Here is a 20,359-nt window from a genome sequence, read left to right on the forward strand (position 1 = left end):
GTAGCACACAGACAAACTGCCATATGTGTGTTATTTCATGCAGTAGAAAGCAAAATACTATTGGGCTGATCAGCTCAAACATCCCTGTACTAATATGTCCAACAGATGTTGGGAACCTTCTCTCTTTCTATAGGGTGATTTAGATAAATGTGTTATGCTATTCCTTAGAATAAAAAGATGTTTTAAACTTTCATATATATCTATATTTGTCTTATATATAATTTTTGCTAAACTCCTATTTGACACTTTATAGCTCCTTGCCTTATTTGTTTTTTTTCTCTGTCCACACTCATAACCTAGGATTAAATGTGAGAAATTTCAAGTAATTGCTCTGAGAATATATTTGAATTTCATTTACACTAGGCAATTTGAGAACTTAGCATCTTTATAAGGTAAGCCTAAGATCTTACAACACTTGCCTAATCAGTATGAAGCAGAGAGGAATAAACAGCCCACTGCATTTCCAGAGTGTTTTAAAACAATTTTCCTCTTCAACAGCTCCAAAGCAATTATACCTCAAAAGATCCCTAACCTCACAAAATATGCATTAGGTTAAAACTTCTGAAGGAAAAAAGCTTTAAAGATGTAATATACCATATCGACTACATGAAATATTTGTACTGTGTGATACTAAATGACCATCCATTCTCCAAGACTTACGAGAATAAAATTGGGTTTGTTTTTCCTACAAATAAAACTTTGTTTCTAAGTAGTATAATGTTAATTCTATGATTAAAGACATAAAACTTTAGCTATTTTTTCACATATATGCAAAAGTAATTTTAACTACAATCTTTTGAGATACATCATTTTATTCATTCAACTACTTTATTCTGTACAAGAGCTATTCTAAGACCCCATAACAGATATTGCAGTTATGGTTAAAATATAATCTAAAAAAATACAGTCTGGCTTTCAAAACAGTAAATATAAGACATATCCAGGCTGGGTGCTGATAATCCCAGCACTTTGGGTGGCCAGGGCAGGCAGATCACCTGAGGTTGGGAGTTCAACACCAGCCTGGCCAACATGGTGAAACCCCAGCTCTACTAAAAATACAAAAATCAGCTGGGCATGGTGGCGTGTGCCTGTAATCCCAGCTACTTAGGAGGCTGAGGCAGGAGAATCACTTGAACCAGAGAGGCGGAGGTTACAGTGAGCCGAGATCACGCCGCTGCACTCCAGCCTGGCTGACAGAGCGAAACTCCATTTCAAACAAAACAAAACAAAAAACAAAGACATATCTAAAAATAATGATAAGGCAAAAGATTTTCTGAGCATCAAATAAGAGGCATGAACAGCAAGCACTACCAGTGGTGTTTAGATGAGGCCAACACACTGGAGCAAGGCAGGCTCTGGTGGTCCCCGCGCTGGGTACTGAAGGGCAGGGAAGATTTCTGGTTGAATGAGATGGCGACAGAACATTCTACACAAAAGGAAGAGTATAAACAAAGGTAGATAGCTGGAGGAACATGAATTATACTCAGGATTGAGACAAGAAGTCTCAAAATGGAAGCTCACAGACCAAATCCAACCCATGGATATATTTTTAAATTATGCTACAGATTAATTTTTTAATTCAACTGACAGCATTCAAAAATTGATAAATTTCATATACAAATTCAAGTGCCTAACTTTATGTTAAAAAATTAAAGATCCAGCAATGGTCAGCAAACATTTTCCCATGAACACCATTGGCAGGAACTTAGTAGAAGTATTTACACACACCCCTGCTTGCCAGTTTCTTCCTCTCCCTTTCGCCTCATAGTTCCCAGGGTACTCATTTCCATGACCCAGTGGCCCCTTAGGTATTGTCCGAATGGATGGCCTCATGTAAAAATCAATTCACCAGAAGAGATGACAAGGGAAATAATGATAGATAATATTTGTACATAGGAAAGAATCCAAGTTACAGAAAGCATCTAACACCATGCTAAAGAGTTTGGATTTAATTAACAGAAATCAGAAACAAAAAGATCTTAGGAGTAACATGATCAAGGTTGTGTTTTAAGGAATTCCATCTGGAGGCAAGGACAGGATGTCTTGGAATGCAGAGAGAGGAAGCCAGTAACAACAATAACAAAAGCCGTCATTTACTGAATTCTACCAATATTTTCAGAAACTATTAAAACTTAATACATACCATCCTCGACAGCCTGAAATCCCGCTCTACCTCCTACTAGCTATGTGACATTAGATCAAATTATTTAACCTCTCTCAGTCTTAATTTGTAACCTGTGAAATAGTGCCTAACATAAATATATTTGTGAGCATTAAATGCATTCACCCATTTAAAGTGCAAAGAACAGTGCTTGGCCCATATAAACAGTCCAACTAATTGTAATTATATATTCTTTTCTCTTTCATTCTCAAATATGGAATATATTAATTTTCTCATTTTATTGGAGAGAAAAATGATATTCAGTAATTTGAAAAATTTTGCCCAAGAGAAACAGCTATGACAAGGAAGAGGCTCATGTCCAAAGCAAGCCATGATCTGGGCTCTTCACTGCATTATGTCACTTTCTATTGACAAAGCTTTGGGAGAATCACTGAGTCTCATTTTCCAAATGGCAGGTTGAACTGGCTCACTGGATGATTGAGAAGATCCATTATTATCCTCATGTTCTGACTACCTTTTTTTTCTAGAAATTGGCCCATTCTGGATCAGAGAACAACAAAAGAATTAGACTACTTCTTATAATTAGGTGGTTTTATTGAGTCTACCTCTCATCAGCCCCTCCCTTGACACTCTAGATGTCACTGACCTACTTTAGATCTTTATTACCAACCATGGAGCCTAGGAAAGATAAGGCAAAATTGTGACCCTCTCCTTCTTAAACACTTTCAATGGTTACCCACTTTTTTTTTTTTTTTTTTTTTTTACAGAGAATAAAATCCAAACTCTTCAGCATAATGCTCAAATCTCCTTACAATCTTGTTCACCCTACAATGCAGATTCTTAACCAGGTTCTTCCTTACTTTGACATTCATATGACTTCATTGATCCTTCTATCTTTATCTATAGTGCCCCCTTTTTTTTTTTTTTAGACAAAGTCTCGCTCTGTCGCCCAGGCTGGAGTGAGTGGCGCGATCTCGGCTCACTGCAAGCTCCGCCTCCCAGGTTCAAGCCATTCTCCTGCCTCAGCCTCCCGAGTAGCTGGCACTACAGGCGCCCGCCACCACGCCTGGCTAATTTTTTGTATTTTTAGTAGAGACGGGGTTTCACCGTGTTGACCAGGATGGTCTCGATATCCTGACCTCGTGATCTGCCACCTCGGCCTCCCAAAGTGCTGGGATTACAGGCGTGAGCCACCGTGCCCGGCCTAGTGCCCTTTTCTTTATACCATCTATCAGAATCTTGCCCACTCTTCAAGAACTCACACCCAACATGAGCCCTTTACAACCTACTCCCCGTGTCCCCAAACCCCAACACCTTTCTTCTCTCTCCCATTGTCCATAGCATCCCATCAGAACAGCCAGAACAGTCTGTGTAGCTGAGATACATGTGTACAACCCTCCCCTCCCCACTTTCTCACCACCAGTCTGTGAGCACGTTAATGGTGGGACAAAATGTCAATCATCTCTATTTCCTGAGAATCTTAGTGCATTTATTGCATGCCCAAGTGGAATTCCAGGTGCCACTAACTATAGAATACAAAAAAAAGGGAATATATTGGGGTAGCAGAAGAATAAAGATAATTTTAGATTTTTATAATGCTTTATCCTACTAACATTTAAACATATATTGAAATATTTTAGATCCCAAAATAGATTTTGCAAACCATTAATAATCTCACAATTTTTTAACAACAACAAAGGGATAAGAAAGGCCTAATGAAAAAAATTCATGTGTGACTTGTGATATCTGTTTCATTTCAGTGGAATCACAGCTTATCTATATGAGCTAGAAGTTTGTGTGTCTGCTTGTGTGTGTGTGTATGTGTGTGTTTGCACAGTGATAGGGACAGAATTTGTTATGACTCACATGGAAAAAAGTGCACCCCTGAGCAACTTGGCTGGATCAAGTACACAAATAAATATTTTAAAAGGCATTGCCAACCCTGCTCTAGAAGAAATACACTGAGAGTTTGTTTATCAGCAGCCATCTATCCTTCAAAGTGAATCTGGAAGTGGGGTCAAGGGAAGGAAAAAAGTAACCTATTATGATAAATAAACAGAAGATCTAAGTTCAGTGTTGGTCCCAAAGAGATAAAATAGAAAACAGTATTATACGGCAGCAAAAATTATTCCTCTGGTAATTATAAGCATCTCATCTATTCCAGATTCATGATGCCTAGGGTTATGAGTTTACACAATGGGTGGTTCCCTATATTCAGTCCTAAATCCAAATACTATATAGATCCTAAAAGAACAAAGCTTTCCCTAATGTGTGTGTGTTTATACTTCAAAGTAAAAAACATGCATTTTAACCAACTTTAATGGAGCTCATTTTTCTTACATACATGCAGCTCATTTTGACATACAAGCTAGGCAACTGCCAAATTTGTCTTCCCAAAATAGAATCTGGCTCTGAAATCTAACATGGCAGCAATTAACTTAAACTGCACATCAGATAACTTTGACTGGTCATAAATCTTTGTCATTTGCTTTAAAAAGCAACAACTGATAGCTAATAAAACTGGATATGCACCTAGCTGTAAACATTAGTTGTTTATCGTGCTATCATTAGCCCTCTTTCCTTGAGCTACATCATCCAGGACTCACAGACTCTTCACTGCCCATATCTCTGGATATTACTGGGGCAGCTGCAAATCTCACTTTTTATCCTCAAATTATCTTTACATCTCTTATTTATTTATAGTGAAGGATGGAAGAGAAATTTTTATTTCTCAAATCATTTGGGAGTGATGACTGTCTGCTTCTTAAAATGCATGGTCTCCACTGCATTCTCTCCTTGCCACTTCCACTGTCTAGCTCTGTGTATTCTCTGAGATTCTCTGTTATTTTATAAATCATCTACTATAAAATGCCATTCCCAGGGAATGCTCCACTGGACTACAATCGAGTAACTTAAGGAATTGCTGAACATTGACTATTCTTATGGGGAATATTCTCATGGGAGAAAATCTGAGAAGTCCTACCATACCAAAACAAAAACCAGAAAAAACCTAAATTGCCTTGGTTTTATATGAAATCTTTGTAGCATATTTGACCACAGAGCTCTTTCTTTTATTTATTTGTTTGTTTATTTATTTATTTATCTTTAGGTAGCACCTATTAACATCCTGGCAGAATCTGCATTTCTCAAATCACATGCTGGAAAGCACTGCTCCCCACTGGAGTCTAGCTCCTCAAGTTACATGTCAAGCATTATCCTCTCCTTCTTCCACATGCCCTTCCCAAAACAAAGTCCAATCAACTTCCTTTTCCAAATAATTCCAGCAGGACTACTATTCTGACAGGTTTTAGGTTAGACACCTTGACTTTTGCTTTCTTGATTGTCTATAATCAGTCTCTCAGGAAGGCTTATGTTTCCCCTTATATGAAAAGATTCCCTGGACTCACCGTTCTTCTCCCCATCTCATGATCCCATAGTGATTTTCAGCACTGTGACGGTTAATTTTAGCTGTCAACTTAACTGAAATAAGGATTACCTAGAGAGCAGGTAAAGGATTATTTCTGGCTGTGTCTGTGAGGACGTTTCTGGAGAATATTGGCCTGTAAGTCAGTGAACTAAGTGGGGAAGATCCGCCCTCAGTGGATGCACACCATCCAATCGGCTGGGGCCTGGAAAGAAAAAGGTGATTTCCTCTCTCTCCTGCAGCTGGAACATATTATTCTCCTGTCCTTGGACATCAGAACTCCAGGCTCTCTCGCTTCTGGGCTCCAGGACTTACACCAGTGGTCCCTCGGGTTCTCAGGCCTTCAGCCTCTGACTGAAAGTTACACCATCAACTTCCTTGATTCTGAAGGAATCTTGGACTTGGTTAAGCCATGCTATTGGCAGCCCAAGGTCCCCAGTCCGCACACAGCCAGTCACTGGACTTCTCAGCCCCATAATCATATGAGCCAATTTCCCTAATAAATCCATTTTTGTATCTCTTTCTCTCTCTCTTTGTATCTACCTATCTATATCTTCTATTCTATCTATCTATCTATATACACACATATATATATATCATAGATAGATAGATAGATAGATAGATAGATAGATAGACAGACAGACAAATAGATAGATCTTTTATTGGTTCTTTCTCTCTGGAGAACCCCAGCTATTATAAGCTCTCATCAAAGCCTAATGGTTGAGGCAAAAAGCCCACAGCAACCATTCTTGTCCATTCTTTAGTGTCAGGCTCACCTGGAGGCTCAGCATCTCCATGTCTTTTCTGATACTACAACCCAAAGGAATCACACCTTTACCTAAATTCCTATGTAGGTGTTCAGTACCACAAAAGCTTACCTCTAATCATTCTCTAACTGGGAGGCAGGAGGGCTGCATAGGGCATCCTAGGTAGATTATAAATTTATTGATGTATCTGAGCTTTTATTTTCTATATTTCACAATGTATGGACTAGTGTTGGGCGCAACATTTGTGTATGATGAATACAATGATCGATGAAAAACAAAAATAATTTAAAATCATGGAGTGGGAACATGAAACACTCACTTAGGATGCCTTCCTTATTCCTAGACAAGTAGGCGTCATTTCCCTTATTTAGGCACTCTCTTAGGAAGGATTTCTACAGAAACACCCAGACTGAGAATGCTTCAGGGCTTCAATTTCCTCAAAGGTGATAAAACGAACAGAACCTGAAGCAGGTATTAAGGCTAAATCTAGAACCAGAATCCAAAAACATTAGAAATTACTGTGGGGGATTCATGGTGATACATAAAAAATCAATAAATGTTATAGACTTTTTTTAGAAGGTGGCACCAAATTGCTCTCAAAGCCCATTAAGGCTGGTTTTTGTCCTCCTTTGCCATCCCCAGCGTTCTCAACATCCATCAATCCTGGGTGCCTGTGTCAGGTGGCAATGCTTTCTTCCAAGCCCATGGGTATATCAGCTTAGGCTCTAAAGAAAACTAGTCACTTCAAATTCCCGAAAGCCTCTTTCTCACAGTTTTCCTTTAACACTAAAAGTTTGAGCTTTACAAACTGGCCTTATAAACAAAGTTTTGACACAGACTCTATAAGAAATATTTCAGATTGGTTGAACCCTTATACTGAAATACTTGGGCTTCCTTTGGCTCAGAGATTATACTTTATGTAAAACTATCCACATTCTACAATTATCTAGAACAAATAATTTTATTATAAAAAGTGACCATTTTCAATTCAGGTTAATCATGTCCTCACAATGTTCTCTGTTTTGTTGTTCCTTCCATGAAGTTCATTCACCTGCTCTGTGCCAAGGACTATCCTCAATGATGGAATCACAATGTTTAATACAAAAGTCTCTGTCCTTAACTCACAATTAAATAAAGTTTCCAGAAATCACAACAGAGTACAGGTCAAGCTACTAGAAATTGCAGATGTTCAACCATGGCTACAAGGGCTACAGAAACAGCCATTTCAATGACTTAGCCTAATACAGTATTTGTTTTATGTCTTTAATAAAGATGTATAAGAAGTCCTGAGTGCTGTAGAGAATGGGATGATCAATTGCCTTTGGGAAAAAGTAGAGAAAGTTCTGGAAAGCCTTTTCCTAGGAGAACATGCTTAAGTTATATCATGAGAGATAAGGGAGGAAAGGGAAATCCAGGAATGAGGACTGTCAAGTGCATATGCGTGAAATGGTCAACCCAGTGTCATTTCAGCATGGCTGGAAAACTGCACTAACAGAGAGGCAGTGAGAGACACAGCTAAGGAGACAGGCAAAGGACAGTGTTCTGAGGCCACTGCATGCCATGAAAAAGAGTCCAAACTTTATTCCAACAGGAAATGGGAAGTCATTGAAGGGCTACAAGAAGAGGAGTAGTATGAACAAGTACACTTTAAGAGCTCCTTCTGAAATAATGCATAGTACCAATTATGGGAAATTGAGACTAGAAACAGGGGAAGAGGAGACTCTATAGTAATCAAGTAAACGCATATTGAGGACCTAAATGAAGACAGTGAAATTTAGTTCTGTAGGGAAGAGGGCAGAGGCTCATGTGGGGTTTAAGAGAAAGAAGCAGAAGCATCACTAATCAGAGGTGGAGGAAAGGGTGAGAGGAACACAGGAAGTCAAGGAAAGTGTCAAAGATGACTTCTAGGCAGGACCAGCTATGTGATGTGTGGGGCCCAGTGCAAAATGATATGATTTGCAAATTATTAAAAATATCAAGGTGGAGATGGCTGAGAAGAAGCCAAGCACAGGGTCCTTCTGAGCATGGCACCTGGGCAATTGCACAGGTCACATGTCCATGAAGCTGGCCCTGCTCCCAGCTTCTCACTAAAGTGCCTGAGTAGATGGTGGGATCATTAAGTAGGATCCAGAACACAGGAGAAGGGGTAGATGAGGGAAGAATAAAATGAGATTTGGTTGGTTATGTTGACTTTAAAGTTCTTGTGACATAGCTAAATGGAAAGCTAGTATAAGGTAGTGATTAAAGCAAGGGTATTAGAATCAGACAGAGCTGGGTTTAGGTCACAGCTGTTGTAAGCCATGAGATCTTGAGTGAGTTACCTACATTTAATGTGTTTTGGTTTCCTCCTCTGTAAACCTCACAGGCTAATGAGGATCAAATGGGATCACATTTTAAAGTTATTAGTCAAAAGGCTGATATATGGTGTGTATAAGCCATTCAGAAAGGACATTCATTATTATTTATCACTATTATTATATCCAGTAGGCTGTTAGTTGAGTGAGTCCAGAGCAGTTGATGAGGTTTGGAGAATTACAGCTACACTGTTGGCTCAAGATGGTGGCAGCAAAAGAAAATACACAGTAACCAGAACAGAGGCCTGAGGTGGAGGCATCAGTGCTGAAGAGCACTGACACTTGATGGGGAAAGAAAGAAAGAAAAGGAAAGGAAGACAAAATGAGTTCTGGACCCTACACATGCACGAAGCTTAAACAAAGAAATGAATTACTAATAGTGGAATTTCACAATAGAAAGAGACCTGTGAGGAAATACCTGGGGACAGGATCTCTCAGTCAGGCAGTCATTTATTCCATCAATAGATTCCTCAGCCCTGCTTCCCAGATATATGCTGCAAAGGTTCCAGATGTTTCTTTTTCCCTCAAGTCATTTTTATGCAGTTTTCTAGCATGTTTATCAAATTATAAAAATCTGCCTCTGCTTCGAAGAGAAAATAGCATCTGATTAGTTTTACAGCACTCTACAATCCTAACCGTTCAGAGAAAGTTGTCCATTTATCATTTCATCAAGGGTATCAAGAATCCTTCATATTACATTAAGCGAGTATCACTGTTTAAAGATTGCCTCACTCTTTTGACAATCTAACTTCTAATCTAATCTTTAACCTACAAGATACATTTTTAATTTGTTTTTCTGAATCACCTTAGTAACTTATGAATATATTCATTTATCCTAAGTAAAGGAAAATGGAACAAAAATCTTCAAATGCTCTGCTAACTCCCTTAAATTTATTTAAGAACATAACTTGGGACTCCATTCTGTAACTGTAATACCCTTTCTGCCAGTTCTTCAATTATGCAAGTTCATAGTCTTCTGGGCCCTTTAGTAATTTAGCATCTGCTTTTTGAGTTATGTGATTTTTTCCATGAATAATAAAAAATTTTAAGTTAGGTATCAGTTCACAAAATTTACAAACTTAACAGGCAACCTTTGATAGGAGTCAAGTAATATTTTCCTCTCAATGACTGTAGCAGACAGTGACCAGGTAAAGTATGACCAAAAATAATACGCAAATTAAAAGCACATTGCTGCATCTTTAGTGCAGGGTAAAAAAAGTTTTTAATTAATTTTATTGATGGCAATATTTTGACTTTCTACAGTGGACCACCCCTCCTTCAAACCCACTCAAACTTTCTGCCATACTCATCATCCTCAGCACAAGATTTTTCCAAGGCAACAAGTATCATTAAGAATGAACTCCTTCAGGCTGGGTGCGGTGGCTCACACCTGTAATCCCAGCACTTTGGGAGGCCGAGGCAGGTGGATCACGAGGTCAGGAGATGGAGACCATCCTGGCTAACAGGGTGAAACCCCGTCTCTACTAAAAATACTAAAAATTAGCCAGGCAGGTGGCAGGCATCTGTAGTTCCAGCTACTCGAGAAGCTGAGGCAGGAGAATGGTGTGAAACCGGGAGGCAGAGCTTGCAGTGAGCCGAGATCGCACCACTGCACTCCAGCCTGGGCAACAAAGCAAGACTCCGTCTCAAAAAAAAAAAAAAAAAAGAGAGAGAATGAACTCTTTCAATTTCTCTCCCTACCTCCACAGTTATCTGATAGCCATTCATCTCTAGGACTGTCCCCTCCTTCCTTCACCTTTTCATTGAGATGTCTCTGGTCACCTTATCTGAAATTAACAACCATAACACCACCATCCTGTGCCTCTGAAACTTTCCATCCTCCAACTGTGCTTTTTTTCTATTTTACTTATCATTCTGTAACATGCCATATATTTTACTTATTTATATCCTGTCTCCAATGTCAGAATGTAAGCTTCATAAAACCAGTTTTTCTGTTTTGCTTATTGCTGAATTCTTAACATCTAGAAAAGTGCTGGGCACAAATATGTGCTCAATAAATACAGTTGAATAAATGGATGTCTGGCTTTCAGAAACAAACAAAAACTTATATGTGCTTTTTTCTCAAGGCCTAACCCAGTGCTCATGCCCTAGATCCCAGTTTTTCCTTTGGCCTCTGGAAATTGCATTCTTGATTACCTCCATCCCTTCCCTTCTTCTCTCTTTTTCTCAGTAGCAAAACTTCTCTTTGCAAATATACTTCACTCTCCCATCCCAAAAGAAAAAAAAAATCCTTCTCTTAACACTACCACTTTACTATAGTCTAATCTTTCTTCCTTTCCCTCTTACTGTGCCCATTTATATACCACCCATTCACATCTAATTTCTTGTGGGAATTGGTGAGTTTTTCCTAGAACATACAAGACCTCTTGTGGAAGGTCATCCCTAGGGCCTACTTCCTAGAACTCTGGTTTCCTTTCTATCCCTTCTCCCCTTCTATCAGTGCTTCCTTAAATCTTCTATAAGCACTTTCCCACCCACCCCCAAACTTCTTGTTCTATAATGTTAGAGCAATCCAGCTGAACTTTCTAATAGAAATTTTATATCTCTGTGCTTTTCTAACACAGTAGCCACACTTGTCTATTGGGTACTTGAAATGTGGCTCGTGTGACTGAGGAATGAAATTTTGAATTATATTTAATTAACTTTCATTACATTATATTTAAGTTTGCATAGCAACATGTGGTGGGGTCTACCACGTTGGTCAGCACTGCCCTAGACAATATCATCTACCCTCATAGCCCCCATCACCTAAAGTCATTGTCAACTCTTCCTTTTTTCAGCTAAATCTATGTTGAGCATCAGGCATTGTGCCAGCCAATTAAGAAGGCAGACATCAACAAAGAGTTCTCAGTCTAGCAGTGCAGTTGGATTGGTATTATGAGACAGCAATTATGAGACATGTAATATCACTGCTGATAGGATACACATGGGTAAGAACAGAGAAAGAATATGTACATCAGCCTGACAGAATTAGGGAAGGAACTAGTTATCCAGGTGGACAAGGAAGGTAAAATGCCACAGACACAGAGCAGCATGATCTGAAGCACAGGCATAAAAGAACACAGCAGACTCAACATCATGCATTCATAGATCTCCCCTCCAACCATAACTTTGAGTCTTCCAATGTACTTGCTTAATTATCCTTATGGAAACATTGTCTGACTTCATTAAAGCCCCCAATTAACCCATCTTACTTTCTCTGTCCCTGGTCTCCTTTATCTTTCTTTTCTTTTTTTTCTTTGAGACAGAGTCTTACTCTGCAGTGACGTAGTCCCAGCTTACTGCAACTCCTGCCTCCCAGGTTCAAGTGATTCTGCTGTCTCAGCCTCCAGAGCAGCTGGGACTACAGGCGTGCACCACCACATCCAGCTGATTTTTTTGTATTTTTAGTAGAGACAGGATTTCACCATATTGGTCAGGCTGGTCTTGAACTCCAGGCCTCAAGTGATCTGCTCACCTCAGCCTCCCAAAGTGAAACTTCCATAGGTTGGGATAATACATCCATAACCTTGAATTAACCCAAGAATTCATCTTCTCCAATATTTGCATTCTTGAAGCAAATCTTTGCTAAAGAAAATCATGCATGTAGTAAAACTGGTGTCAAATTCATGACAGTCAATCACAAAAGGACACTCAAAAATTATTCTTAGTTTCTATGAAAGGTTATCTCTCTCCCTCCTTATAAAGTTTCTTTCTTTTCTTTCCCTCACTACTGTAAGCTCCCACCTTTCCTTCTCACAACATTCATTTGATAAGTTTGCCTCATTCCATAGGACAGCGTTCCCTCATCTGCCCTAACTAGTTCTAGAATAGATTGCATTAATGGCCCAGGTTCTTCACTGGTCCCCGTATGCACACTCTTTGCCATGTAACTTTGTTTGCCCTAACTCTGACTCTGACCTTGACCATGTGGCTTGTTTGGCCAATGGGATATTATCAAATATTATACAACAGAAATGTTCACATGATTGGACTCCTGCTCTATTTGCCACCACTGTGAGAAGATGCCTGAACTAGCCTCTAGAGGATGACACATGTGATCCAGCTGTCTCCAGCACTCCATTGAAGAACCAGTCAGCCACCAGACATCTGAATTAGCCCAGCTGACAGCAGAAAGAACACCCAGTGGAAGCAGCCTGTGTCTGCTCCCATCTTTTGCTTCCTCCCTTAACAGACAAAGTATTCTCTTAGGATGTCATTTCTCCATTCCTTCCCGGCCAAGGACTTTGCTCCTTTGGCTAGCCTCACTCTGCTGCATCAGCTGTAGCAACCTTTCTACTCAATCCTCAGAATATGTACCGACATATTCTACTTTCTTCAGTATAAAAAAACATGCCACATGTAGTGGCTCATGCCTGTAATCCTAGCATTTTGGGAGGCCAATGCAGGCAGATCGCTTGAGCCTAGGAGTTTGAGACCAGCCTAGGTGACATGGCGAGACGTCGTCTCTACAAAAAATACAACAATTAGCCAGACATAGTGGTGCGTGCCTGTAGTCACAGCTACTTGAGGGGCTGATGCAGGAGGATTGCTTGAGCCTGGTAGGTCAAGGTTGCAGTGAGCCAAGATCATGCCACTGCATCCCAGCCTGGACAACAGATTGAGACCCTGTCTCGTAAATAAATAAATACATAATAAAAAACAAAAACAATATGCCTGTAGCTACCACCTCCTTTCTTAGCTCCCTTTCAGATCCCTAATTCTCCCCTTTCATTCGTTCTTCACCTCTTTGCAATATGATTTTTACCCTAACACTTCTCTCCTCTGAAAATGCTATTGTTAATGTCCCCAGTGAGTTAACTTTTTCAACGCACATGTTTGTCCTTGTCTTATAATTCTAAGAACTTCTGGAAAATACTTCCTCCCTCTTAGGATACTTTCTTCTCTTTGGTTTTCTCCTTCTTACTAGTTGCCAATTGGTACCATTCATTTTGGCCAGTGCTCACGTTTCAACCCAAACTCTAAGAATTATAATTAGGTCCCCTCTATCATCTCTACACTTGCTTCTTGGGTGTGCACATACATTCTCATAGCTTTAGACAATGCACTTATGATGATAATTCTCAAGTTCACATCTCTACCCTAAATTTCTCCTCAGAAGTCCAGGCCTGTATTTTCAAATGCTTACTACATACGTCCACTTGAATGTTCCCAAAACATTTCAAAATTAACATGTGCACAAAGGGACTCTTGATTTCCCATCTAAAAATGTCATCCCACTCTGCTCTTATAAGTTAAATGTAAAACTACCCATTTAGTGCTTGGGAGTTTCAGAGGAAGGTGGAAGGAATCATAAATTATTCCTCTCTCTCCCACTGTACCCCTATCTAACCCATCAGCAAGAACTATGTTTCCTATATACAAAATATATTGCAAATCTTTCCATTTCTCACTATTTCTACAGTCACCACCTCACTCCAAGACATCATCATCTTTTATGGAAACTTTAATAGATTTTTTTTAAGTCTTCTTGCCTTCTGTACTGCTGGGATTCTCCACCCAGCAGTCAGAATAATGTTCTGCAAATATAAATTAAAACACACTATTCTCCTATTCTCCTCCTTGGAAAGTGTCTCTTGCTGCACTCCTGGCAAATCCAAAGACCTGACTTTGGCTGACAAGGCCTACACAGGATCAAGTCCTCTGCTTGGCCCTTTACCCACCCTTCAGGGATCATTCCCTTTTTCCCCCGTGCCCAAGCCACAAGGGCTTTTTCCAAGTTCTTCAAATGAGAACTATCTTCTCTGCAATAGATTCAGTGTTCATATAGCTCCTTCCACTTGCAACATTTTCCCATCATATCCTTTAGTCTATGTTGACAAAGCAGTTTAGTTAATCTTTAGTGGGGACTCTTCTGGCCATCCTATATAGGGTAGGCCTCCCTTAACCTGTTAGCCTTTCTCTCGGTGTCTTATTTATTTATCTCTCAATTCTGTATACCAAAATTGTTTCTTTCTTTTATTCTCTTATTCAATACATATGTATGAAATGCCTACTGTGGGCCAACAGATGTGATAAGCACTTGGGACACAGTAATGAACAAGTCAGCAAAGCTTCCTGCTCACATATAACACCAATTCTGAGAGGATATTGATAATAAACATCAACAATAATAATATATAAAGAAATTACATAAAATGATAGAAGGTTATAAGTACAATGGAACAAAACAGAGCAGGTTAAGGAGGTGTCAGGAGTAATAGGGAGGTAGGAAGAGCTACAGCTAAGCAGAATGGTTAATCATTCAATTAAAATACTCATAGAAAGGTGATATTTAAGAAAGGCTTTAGGACACAGATGGAGTGACCCAGAATGCCTATGGAAGCATACCTGGGCAGAAGGAAGAGTCAGTTCAAAAGTTCTCAGGTAGGAGCATGCCTTCTGCAATCAAGGAACCAAGGATGACAGAATGGCTGAGATAAAATGAGAGATGGGGACACCAGTGGAAAGTGAGCTCGTGGAGTTAAGAGGCCAGAGGAAGACTTTTTAGGACCTTGGAGGCCCTCATAAAGACTTTGGCTTTTATGCTGAATTACACGGGAAGCCAATAGAAGTTTTTGGGCCAAGGAATGACATGATCTGATTTGTTTACAATGTCTATTTACTTGTTTATGTTTTTGTTTCCATCATTAAATGATGCCCCTTTAGCTCATCACTGAGCATTCAGTGACTACTACAGTACAAAGTACATAAATATTTGTTAAGTGAAAAAAATAAATGCATGACATTATGCTGTGATATTTAGCATGTCTATAGAAAACAGAGTATATTTGAGAGAAGATGAGAAGATAGATAAATGGAAAGTAGGGATTCTACTTTAATACACACTATATGTAAAATGAGATATATGTTTTTAGGTAAGTTAAAGCACATTAAATATTTTTAAAAAATTATTAACTTGCAACAACTGGAAAATATTCTAAAGTACATAAATAATATGTGATGATTAATTGTATGTGTCAATTTGGCTGGGCTACGGGGTGCTCAGATATTTAGTCAAACATTATTCTGGGTGTTTCTGTGAGGGTGTTTCTGAAAGACATTAACATTTAAATCAGTGGGATTTGAATAAAGCAGATTGTCCTTCATAATATATGTGTGCCTCATCCAATCAGTTGAAGACAGAAACAGAACAAAAGGATTGGCTTCCCTGAGGAAGAAAGAACACCCTAGCAAAATACTTTCAGACTTCATCTTCATCATCTGTTCTTCCTGTTTTTACAGCAGACACCACTCAGACTTGAATGGAAATATGAGATTTCTTGGGTCTCCAGTCTGCCAGGCTTAGACTGGAGGTAGTAACTGAAAAATACAGTAACTGAGATAGAACTCATCGAGTTGACTCAACACTAGAAGACAAAGGAAAGGATCACTGAACTTGAAGATAGAATAGAAATTACACAATCTAAACTGGAGATCCAGGTTGCCAACCTGCTGGCCAACCCTGCAGATATTAGGTTTTCCAGTTTCCATAATTGTGTGAGAAAATTCCCTATAATAAACCCCAGTCTCTGTGTGTGTGTGTGTGTGTGTACACACACATACACATCCTATTGGTTCTGTTTCTCTAGAGAGTTCTGACTAACACATAATATATATTTTCCCTGTCAGCCACATAATAGATCTCACTGGGTAAACTCGGAAAAGTTTTAATTTTTTGTTCAATGAATCCAAATCTAAGTATCTCTATCACATTTATTTGCTAACGATTTACTCAATAACTGAAAAATTAAAAGCCAGTGTAGAGATCTCTACTTCCAGTCATTATAAGTGGTACTACATTACGCACATGTAAATAAGTTTGAAATTGGACAAAAAATAAGAGGCAGTTGTTTTCAGGCACTGGTCTACAGGCATCTCAGAACCATGATCCTTAAATAAAGGAAATACCATGATCGTTAAAGAAAAGAAATGTGGTAAGCCCCATATTTTTCCAGCCTTTCTGTCTAGGGCAATGGTCAAACCACAATGGATAAAAAAGGCCTAACAAGGGGGCAGTGACCTCCCTCACCTGAAGAGGCAAAGACTAGAGCTTGAGGTTGCAGAAGCATCTAGAATTTGTAGGGAAAGTACAAGAGGGCCAAGAAATATACAGAGGTGGATCTAAGGAGCCTGTATGTGGAATCTCTAAGATTATTGACCAAAAATCAGGATACACATATTCGGGGCAAAACTATGCATGGTCCAGCACAGAATGACTAGTATGGGACTGGGACGTAACAGAGGTCATCCAGAGCCAGGAGGTTATACGAGTCTCCACCCAGCCCATATAGGGGAACATGTATGGGCTGGGTGACATTCCATGATATAGGTTCTCGGGCATTCCGTGAAAACCCTGGAAAGGCCACAAGTAGGAGTAAGAACTAGGCCTGAGGGTAAAGCCCTAAGACTAGAAACAAAATTAAAATTGACCTACCCTGCCTACTTCTGCATCCTGAAAGATGGAGTCAATGCACTTTTCCCTCTTCCTCTCTCTAAATACAGCCTAAAGCCCTAGACATTATATATTAAGTAAACATAAAAAGACATTAAGAGGTGGAGAGTAAAAAACAAGCTGGCTAAAGATCCAAGGGACAGAATGGCGGTGAGCTCCTTAGGTTTTCTTTTTGTTTCACATAACCAGGCTGGGTGTTGGAGAAACCAACAATGTGGAATTGCTAATGGACACAGACAAAAAAAAAAAAAAAATTCCCAAAAAGTCTGCTGTCACTCATTACAAGACCAGAAATGGGGCAGCCTAGCAAGACAGAAAACTTTTAGACCACAATCAGTCTACTCCAAGCAAATAGCAAAGAATAAAAACTGCAATCCCACACCAAACCCCATCACCAAAAGTTGAATGGAGAGTCTAGACTGACATGGTCACCTGACTGTAATGAAGTATCCCTACCCCTCTTCATTCAGGTGATATCAGAGAAGGCCTTGTAGCACCACCAGTAATGAGGTCAACCATCTGCCATGTCATTAGAAGCCATATAGAGAGCAGTAAAAAGTCACTGCTGCTCATCCCAGCCAGGGTAGTGTCAGGGATTACTAATGAGGAGCCTGAAATTCCACCCCTGCCTAGCAGTAATGAGGCACCTCTTCCCCTTTGAGTGTCAATGGCGGCCAAGTGGGGAACTGGGAGTTCCATCTCTGTGAGGCAGTAAGTAGGCAGTGAGTGGCCACTTCTCCCACCAGCACAGTATAGAGGAGGCCTATTAAAGGAGGTGACTTTAATAAGATCCAAAGTCTTATATCAAAATACTCAAAATATACAAGATTCAATTGAAAATTACTCATCAGATCAAGAACCAGAAAGATAACATCTCAAATTGAATGATAAAAGACAAGCTGTAAGTGCCTACACTGGGATGACATATATTTTAATCAGCTGACAAAGATTTTAAAGAAATCATTATAAAAATGCTTCAGTGAGCAGTTACAACTGTGCTTGAAACAAAAAATGTTTCATAAAAAAATAGAAGACATAAAGAACCAAATGAAGATATTACAACTGAAAAATACAATAACTGAAATAAAAACTCATTGAGTGGGCTCAACAACGGAAGACAGAGAAAAGAATCAGTGAACTTGAAGAGAGAATAGAAATTACACAATATGAACAACAGAGAAAAAATAGACTGAAAAATTGAAATGAACAGAGTATCTGCAAAATATATATCTGCCAAAAGACTTAAGTCCAGAATGTACTTAAAAGCCATACAAGTCATTAATAAAAGATTAACAACCTAATAAAAAGTAGGCAAAACCTGGAGGGTTAATAAAGGAAGGTATTCTAATGACCCAAGTAGATAGAAAAAGGTACTAACGTCCTTAGTCATCAATGAAATGCAAAATAAAACCACATTTACATGCCACTACACAATCACTGCAATACCTCAAATTAGCAAAACAGTGAAATCACCTAATATTGGCTAAGCAATTGGTAATTTCATACTTTGATAGTAGATGTGTAAAATGGCATAACTACTTTGGAAAACCATCTGACAATTTCTTAAAAAGTTATACATACATCCATCATATGACACAGTTAATCTATTCCTAGGTATTTGCACAAGGACAACATATGTCTACAAATGGAATTGAGCCATAATGCTTACAGCAGCTTTATTAATAAGAGTGAAACCAAAGAAACCTTCTAATTCATCAACAGAAAAATGTCAATAAATTGTCAATGATGTACTTGTCACCAATAAAGAAAATGAACTGCTGATAAATAGAACAATATTGGTAAATCTAAAAAATATATATGTCCTGCAAAAGAAGCTGGATGCAAGAGTGCATACTGAATTAATCCGTTTATACGAAGTTCAACAACACCAAAACGAATCTATGGTGATACAAATCAGAACACTGCTTGCCCACAAGCTGTGGGGGTAGTGGCTGACTGGAATGGGACCTGTGGGAAGTTTCTACAGGGGTGGAAATAGTCTAGGTATTGATTAGGGTGTTAAGTATGCCAATGTTTTACATTTGTCAAAATAATAAATTGTACACATTAAATCTGTGCTTTTCACTATATGCAAATTTTACCCCAACAGGAAAAAACTTTTACTATGGTAACCATTTCACTGTGTATGTGCTTATCAAAACATCATGTTGTGCACCTTAAATATATACAATTTTTAAAAGAAAAAATATTCACTATGTTGCAGAAATAAAAATCACATGTCTGGCAAGGAATGATGGCAGGTCAACAATGACCTGCTTACTATGAAACTTAAAAATGTTCTGTTGGCAACACTATTTGACTTATGAGAGATTGAGACTATGTGTCAAAATCAGAGGAGCCACATAAAAAAAGAAGAAAAAATAATCTAACACAGTAAATGGAAAATTCACAGGCTGTGTTGTTTGATATCTTAAAATGTAGCACTTAACGTGGATGGAATTTGTGAGGTTCTATGTTGATTTCACTTTTGAGTAAGAGGTACTTCTCAGAATGTGCTTAAAGAAATGTAAATTGTATAATGTTTATTATTTCTGTGTAAGAACTTAAGAGATAATACAGTTGCAAAATGGTATTTTTTGGCTGGGTGCAGTGGCTCATGCCTGTGATCCCAGCACTTTGGGAGGCTGAGATGGGCAGATCACTTGAGGCCAGGAGTTCAAGACCAGCCTGGCCAACATGGCGAAACCCATCTCTACTAAAACTACAGAAAATTCGCCAGGTGTGGTGGTGTGCACCTGTAGTTCCAGCTGCTTGAGAGGCTGAGGTATGAGACTCGCTTGAACCCGGCAAGTGGAGGTTGCAGGGAGCCAAGAAGTCACCAGTGAACTCCAGCCTGGGCAACAGAGTAAAACCCTGTCTCAAGAGAAAAGAAAAAGAGATGGTATTTTTTTCAAAATGGTTTTTATTATAATTACTATTGTTATTGTTTGCAAAATAGCAATTAAAAGAAAACATGGATGAGAGAAAGCAACAATGATATTTGATGAAAATGCCCTTTCCCTTACTTATCTTTTTATAAAGTTATGTTGCACTTTCAGATTTTATTTGTATTCAGAATTTGAGGAGATTTTCTCAGTGGTAACATATTGATAATTGTATGTTTTCATCAATGACAATGCTTTATAATTAAAAATTTACTGGAAAGCTTTTTTTAAAAAATAACATATTTCTCATTTCTAACTATACCATATAAGAAATGATGATTACATATTAGGA

This window comes from Pan troglodytes, chromosome 13 (assembly GCF_028858775.2).
Source record: "Pan troglodytes isolate AG18354 chromosome 13, NHGRI_mPanTro3-v2.0_pri, whole genome shotgun sequence".
NCBI classification, from domain to species: domain Eukaryota; kingdom Metazoa; phylum Chordata; class Mammalia; order Primates; family Hominidae; genus Pan; species Pan troglodytes.